Source organism: Meleagris gallopavo, chromosome 4 (assembly GCF_905368555.1).
Source record: "Meleagris gallopavo chromosome 4, MGAL_WU_HG_1.1, whole genome shotgun sequence".
Lineage (NCBI taxonomy): Eukaryota > Metazoa > Chordata > Aves > Galliformes > Phasianidae > Meleagris > Meleagris gallopavo.
Window position 1 is genome coordinate 10,763,461 of NC_139407.1, and position 8,111 is coordinate 10,771,571.

Genomic DNA, 8,111 nt, shown 5'->3' on the forward strand with positions numbered 1-8,111 from the left:
CCTGAGTTAATTAACTTACTGAACTTCCCATCCAGAATTTATTGATACTTTTGTAAATAACAGATGCATGCTAGGAACTAGGTTGTAGGGCTACAGGAACACAAAAGGAGCCAGACACCCCTAGTTCTCACATCCACTGATGGGAGACAGTTCCAAAGTAGTCAAGATAACAGTGTCCTCAAATAGTATTGCTTTTCAGCACACATAGTTTGGAAGCAGACGAACCCTTAGCTCTTTGACCTCCATATAATACGCTGCACAAAAACACAAAACTGGGCCATAATTTACACGTTTCAATGCAAATAGCTATGGAGATACACTATGGACTACAGTTCTCACTGTCTCTTGTGGAAAGCTAGTGAGATCTTTGTAACTCCTTGAACACAGGGAGTTATACTTTAAAAGATCAACTAGCAATGAGTCAGCAACCCATGCCACTAGGACAGGAACAAATTCTGTTTATTGTAGAAAATTTTGAATTCACTGAATGATAAATTTGTGAAGGACTGTCTTCATGTCTGAGGATCAGATCCTTAAGGTCCAGTCTGAGTAGAAGTAGCTTACATGGCTCTTGGCTCAACAGAGGGACCACAAACGTTGTGTACTATGGAACCACTCAACACAATCTGAGGGGAATATTTCCTTCAGTGCAGCTGCAAAATACCATAAATAGGCATTCTCTCTTGCTTCCTTACAAAGAACAAGATTTCAGACTTGGCTCAGTAAAATATCTGCTTCACTTGAGGGAGATAATCCCCTTCATTTCTTTACTGCAACCATATGTAATAGAAGTAACATAAAACAAACAAACAAAAAACACAACAACATTTAAAAGAGAAGTTTGCATTTTGGTCATCTTTTCTGTCTTCATGTATGTCTGTAATAAAAGCTTTTAACACCACGTTGGTATAATTTCCACTCCTATATACCTACAAAGAAAAGTTAATGCATAGCAAGGAATGAGCCAGAAGAGCATGAAAATCAAAGGGCTCTCAGTAAAGTGCCTGTTACCTTGCACAGACTCACAGGTTGTGAAAATTGTTCAGGTATATTATGTCGTAATAAGGGATATATATCCACTGTTCTATCAGATACTGCAACTGCTTATACTTACTGCAACTGGCAAGACTGCAGGTTGAGGGCCCATAACTATTTAAGTACAGCACTGCCTGTTCTTTTTTCTTTCTCATCTTCAAATTGCTATAAAAATGAATCATTCACACGTTAAAATAGCACTACTGTAATGAGCCTGCAGTATGTAATCTTTTCCCAGATAAAATGTTCCTTAGTATTTTTTTTAATGAAATGTTTTTAATCTACTTTGTTTTTTTCTTCTCTGAGACAATAATTGAAAACAACATATTATACACCTCTTACTCTTCATTCCTTATGCACATGTCCCACAGACGCTGGTAAGAATTCTTTAGCACAACAAGTGTACACTGAAGTACTTTGTGTTGTCTTTCTTTCCACCCAACTTTGCCTTTACGTTGAGTTTTCAGTTAAATGTTGCATACTTTGTTTATTTTTCAATTAAGGATATGCGTCTTTCACATTTATTTAGTGAAATTCATGATACTCAGGTGTCTGATACCTTTTCCTTGGATAATTTTTTTCAGGAAATGAGACTTACAAGCTAGAAAACATTCTGGCCACGCAGGTAATGCCATCAAATTATTCGCTGTACTGGTAAACTATAGATGATTCACTGGTGCTTCTCTAAGGTTTTCACCAAGCAACATACTGTGACAATGCACACCACTTATTGATAATCTTTGGTGACAAGCATTTTAGAAATGCTGTAGAAGCAACATGCATGAACATTTATATTGAAAAAATGATTTCTTGCACATACCGCCTCTGAAAAACTTGTGATACTTCTATAGGACTGTTACTCCAGTTATGTATGTCAGTGCCTTGCCATATTCTGCTAATCTGGCAGTGATTTCCCTAAATCAGGATAACAACTCTGAGAATACATTTTTGTTCAGAAAACATGAATACAAGTAACAGAAGCTAGACAAATATTTTGGAAACTTCACTAGTACAATTCAAAAATATTGAGTAACCACTATCCAACGGGTAAGTATGACCTAAATTCTTCTAATTGATCACTTTCTACAATATAGTCAATGGACCATTTAATCAATATGCACCATACCCCTTGAAAAGCACTGGCTCCCCAGTACATCAGTGTCTTATCGAGACAGTTTCGCATCCTGTTTGAAAACACTTTAATGAACAGAGTATGTCTGGTACCCTCAGTAGGCTGGTTCTGCAGCCATTTCCACTGCTCCTGTTTTTCCATGTAGCAGAATAATTACTGCTTGTTCTCAGTTCTGTGCTACTTTTTCTGTTTTTCAACCTGCTCCAAATACTTGATGTAAGTCTTTATTGCCTCTGATTCACCAGCTTTTCATACTTCATGTATGACTGCATAGTTTCCTGGTCTTCTTTCTGTATTTATTTCTTTCACTAATCTCTCCTTATCCTACTTTCTCTATGAACATGGCCAGAGACATGCACACCATGACTATGTTATAGCTATTTTTTTTTGCCTCTACTTATGCTTTATATAATTTTATAGCTGTTGCATAGTCCTACAACATCATCAACCACAATTTTCAAGTAAGCTCCACTCACTGATGAATAATTAGCCATAAGCAATTCGGTCTTTTTTGTTTCTGTTCTTATTTCATGATTTCATTCAATTATTTATTCCTGAAAAAAAAAGCCTTCTCTGAAAGTTAGTTCATGTCTTAATTCTTTCAGCTGTTATCTTCCTCTCCTCTTTTCTGTCATTATCAGTCATATTTCAGATGACAGACAATATTAATAAAGAGAAAGCATAGGATAGGAAAGCAAAAGGATAGAAAGCAAACTGAATAGGGCAGAAAGAAAAAGAAAAAAGACTGAAAGATAAAGAGATCAAATCAGAGAGGGGAAATGGAACACCAAAAGAAGGTGAAGGAAAATCAGTATTAAAAGAAACAGTTGAGCATTAAAAGGAAAAAGAAGGAAAAGGAAAGAAAGACATAAGACGTCCTAGCCATAGACAGCAAAAAGGGTGAGACACAAGACAATAAGAAAGAACAGACAAAGAGGAGAGAGAAAACAAGGGAGATTAATGAAGACCAAAAAGAAGCCCTGGCAAGATGATCCGTATCAGAAATACATGGCGGTTTTTTAACCAAAATTGGAGATGCAGAGTATAATGGGGAACAAATGGGGAACACTACAGACCAGAGTGGAGGACCAAGAACAATAAACAAAAAGAAATATTTTAAAATAAATGAGTGCAGACTGAATAGAGCAGTTGTGCTGTTGAACGCTCTAAGCAGGAAAGAGCTTCTGAGTTACAAATGTTAATCCAATATTGTTCTACAATTTAAAAGGTAGTAGGATAAAAAGCCGTTAGCATAAAATGTAAATGCTGTGTTATATTTTGTACATTTCTCTTACATGTTTGATAATTCCATGTGCAACAGTGCTTTGAATAAGGATACTGAAACTGACACAGTTCTGCTGTCATCACTCAAAGATACATGGTAATAGTAAATGTACACTTGATATCTTGCTTCTGCAGTCTTTTACCAAGCTGTAATCTGCCTCATTCCACCTAAACATTATAATTATTTTTAATGGAGATGGAATACACAACAAAGGATGTGATATTACTGTTTATGAGGCACTGGTTAGAGCTCATGCTTAGTATTGCTCGTTTTGTTATAGATTGGGAGCTAATGTTAAACATAATGGATAAATACATAGAAAAAGTTCAGCTTCAGTGAGAACTGCTTGAGAGAACCTGTATGTTGGCAGATGCACTCATTTCAAGTATGGCACCACAGTATCTCTAAAGGTAGAATATTATCCAACAAAGAAATAAGTACACAGCAGCCAAATGAAATCCTTTGAAATTATATAATCAGACAAAAAATAGTTGGTTCTCACAGTAATTTCAATGGACAGAGCTTGATTACCATCACTATGCTAACCTGCATAAGGGAAAAAGAGTGAAATGCTAGAAAACACATACAGAAGACAAATGCAAAGCCAGCAAAGATACTATGAATGAATAATAACAGTTTTGCTGAGGTTGATATTAAAATTCTAACTAGCTCCAACTGATCTGAGAATTAAGCAGAGTTTTCTGTCAATCTAACGAGGAAAAACAACAGCAGCCCACCATTTTTCAGGACAGGTGCACGTTTCCACTTGAAGTACCCCCCTTGAAGATTGTTTTGAAAGCATAGCTAGCCGCTCCAGACATTTGGCTGAGCTCAGGAAAAAGGTTAAGACCAGTCTCAGCCTCTTTTTCTGGATGGACAAGGCACAAGAGTTGGGCTTTAAGCACAGTTAAGTATCTGAGCAATAGGTAGTATTTGCTTGTGAGGGCAGCGCGTGCCCTTACAGGCGTTTCCTAGCTCCTCCTTGGCAAATGCAGTAGGCCAGATGGAATTGTTCCTTGGGCTGCCAGTTGGACCACCCTGGTTTGTACCAAACAGGATTTTAAAAAACCCAAGGGAATGGAAAAAGTCTGAAAATTAACATCTAAAAATAAACAGGAAATGAAGGCAGAACTGTTTCACATGAAGTGCCATAAGTACATGAAATAGAATTGTCCCGTTAAAATTATCAAAATGATGGATTTAAGTAAAAACACTGTGAACAGTGAAAATAACGTTGGGGCAGAAGGGGAAAGGAAGAGTTTTAGGTAAACAAAACAGTCTGAACAATCGCAGTTACAACAATGCTATCACTAGAACCACACATGGATATCTTCAACGAAAGGTAAAGGAATGTGTCCAGAATACAGGATTTAGGTCTGAGACACGTTAACTTTAACAAGATTCCTGTAGTCTCCTTTGGAAACTCTTCCTTCTTACAGCAGCTATGACCTACAGTTTAAATTATTCTTCACTGAAGTAACAGCTTTGAGATACCGAGACTGGGGCTGAATAGAAAGCAGACACTAACATTCTACCCCTTGCACTGTATAAATGAGCGCAGTTAGAAAAGAGAAAATGACCGCATAATAACAATAATAAACAGTTTACCAGTTACCCAGTAAAAGTTCTTAGGATTTAAAGAAGACTATTTTCCATACGGATATGAGATGCTGTCCGTCTGTGAGAACACACTATTTTCAATGCATATTATTTAATGAAAATTTAATGCCAAATAGAAATATCACCACCTATGACTTGATATTAACTGGAAAAGTCAGAAGAATCTCTCAAAAACACAAAGCATAATCCACTATCATTAAGAGAAAACTCAGATGACCTACACATGACCTTGTCCTTTCGTAGATTCTCCTACTGCAAAGCACTATGAAACTCAACCAACAAAAATACAGATATAAATAACGTATAAATACATTACTTAGGCGAGGTACCATTGATGCTAACGCTAAGATATTGAATAAAATATCACAGTATGCTATCGCTTCTGGTATTTCACTTATCCGAGACCTTCAGATACAGAATTCTGCATTTTCTAATTTTGGAGCTTTACACAAATGTGAGCACTGGAGCACTTCTGTTATCTAAACAGTTTCCCTAAAAATTTAAACACAGTGAAGCACAATCAAGCCTTATCAGATAGATTACTAAGTAGGACTTGCTAGGATACTTGAACTACCAACCAAAACAATATATTCAGCACGTTCGTGCAGCAGCTAGAAGGCTTAAAAAGGCTTCCTACCCTGCAAAGCAAAGTCTGCTGAGTAACACTTCTTTCTTAGGGTGAAAAAAAAAAAGAGAAAAAAAAAAAGATATTCCTTTCCTGCAGGCTAAATGGAATGTGAAGCATTAAGGACAGCAAATTGGAGAAGTATCACTTTGGAGCTATTTTGATTTGTTGAACTCTCCCTGCAGTTACAGCCAGCAATATGGTTAAAGTCCTAACTATTTCCACAGTATCTTTAAGTCACTTTTTTAGGTGGTTGTATCTGAAGTGATGCCATGGAAATGATAGTGAGACCATTACCTCTCAGTGACCATGCTTGCGTGCCAAAGCTTTTAAGTTTGCAAGTGGAACAGCACTAGGTTCCATTTTTAAACAGCAGTGCTAAAAGTATAATCTGAAAAGGATGTCAGATTTTTCTAGTTCACTCATTACTTCCTAGTAGTAATAATATTTCTATATTCAGGATTTTAAGTAATGAATACAGTAATTCAGAGCAAGAGTCTGGTTAGCAAAGAGGATATCATAAGACCATCGAAGATGATGGATAGAAACTGGATTCCACTTTGGTTAACAGGATTAAACTATATTACCTTTATGAATTTTGCAATACCACTATAATATTCTAAAACAATAATGCACAGGATAGAGCACAAGGCAATTTTTGTTCCACGGGTAATTTTTTGCCTTTTAAATAAAATAGCACTGAAAGGTCTTTCTAGAAAGATCCTGGGGCAGATTCTTAGGTGGTACAAGTTACTATAGCTGAAATCAACAGAGACATGACCGGTTCTGAACTGCTGATAAACTCCTGTTCTCTTTTTGAAGAATATTTTGAATATGACCAGAAAAGGATGACACGAAGTCCTGTCACAGATTTTCCATGCCTCACATACCCAAGAAAATATTCTGTCTCTGCTACAGGTTTTAGCAAAAGCGCCACTGGTTTCAGTGAAGCCCGGATATTTTTAGTTCTTTTTATGTTTGTACTATCAACACTTCAAAAGCTGAGGATTTTTCAATTTTTCTGTAACTTAAAGAATTTTAGTCTCTTAGCAATGTAAAGGGATATGGTTTCTTTTCCCAAATTTCTAAATCATGTCAGGATTTAGACAAGAATAAGTAATGTATTATTTTATTTTCTTTTTTTCATTGCATGTGATCTTTGCTCGTTTACTTAGAATTATTCATAGAACAAAAGAAACTACCATTCTGAATATGAACGTAGCTCAGCTTTCACATTCTAATTCAGCAAGTCTCAATTACCACCTACATATATTTAACTGAGTAACAAGAGAAAGTATGTATTTACTCCATATACAACACCACTCTAATCAGTGTTACTCCTTTAACCTCTGTACTTCCATTGTTTCTTTAAAGTTTCTATTGATTATTACTGTAATATCAATTAAATGACAAAATAAAATATGGATTGCCACTATGCAGGACAACATACGAATAACTGTAAAATGCGGACAGCAAATTCAGTTCCAATGGCCTTAAAACAGAAGGCCAGAAATATATTAATATGATGTAAATAATAAAGGCTGTGAGGATAATTGTATACAGCCCTCTATTTAATTATGTGACTCATTCCAGTATTAACACTAATCATTTCAAAAGCCAGCTGATTCAGTTTCATCCAAACCACCGTATGAAAATAAAATTAATTTTGATGTACATTCTATCTGAAATCAACAGCAAATAGTATTCTCTAGTGATATTTCCATTTTTTATTGTCAACAAAAAGTTTTTAAATGAAAACTAATTACCCATTCTCAGCGTGAAACATCGATGGAGTTGGCGGTGGAATCATACTTGGGTGGCAACACTCCTCACCATCTCAGCCAAAATTCACACAGCCAAGGGTGTTGGCTACCTGTAAGACAGTGATATCATCATTTCCAATTGCATCCTTTCAAAAGATATGTAAACAAAATCATAGCATCAAGCAATTCAGCTCTCAGCAAAGCTTCATTTCCACAAGGAAAGCAAATTTGAGAAATTGCAGCTGCAGAATATTATACACGTTTTGAAAATGTAAAACTATGGCCATGAAAACAAAGGAATTTTTATCAGTCACTTGAATAGAAATATCTGAGTATTCGCTCACTTCTGACAGATACTGACCCAACAGAAGCTCGTTTCTTTTTCATCGGGTTGGTGAAGATATTCCAAAACGTTTACGAATATACAGATGCAGCACTAGACCTAGATGACAAAGCATAAGATGTCTAAGTTTTTGTTGCTTTACGTTAAAACAGAGTAAGGCCACTGAAACAGGGCATCTTTCTCTATGAAAGGTTAGAAAATAAATGTTTTATCAAATAAGAACGAGATTACGTTGTAATGGATTCTGTTTCAGAGCTAAGCAGAAAACACAGATTCCTTAATTGTTCAAAAATTAAGTAGTGCACCAG

The 8,111-nt window shown here is 36.0% G+C and overlaps 1 protein-coding gene across 1 annotated transcript in view; it reads right to left on the reverse strand.

The window, feature by feature from the left end:
• The window catches only part of LOC146544409 (uncharacterized), a 155,121-nt gene extending 147,219 nt beyond the window's left edge, over positions 1–7,902 (reverse strand). Inside the window, exons 1-2 of the mRNA XM_085222146.1 lie at positions 7,822–7,902; positions 7,464–7,570 (exon numbers count right to left, since the gene is read on the reverse strand). The gene's annotated coding sequence lies outside the window, so the exon portion shown is untranslated. The remainder of the gene's footprint in view (positions 1–7,463; positions 7,571–7,821) is intronic.
• Positions 7,903–8,111: the final 209 nt, after the last annotated feature.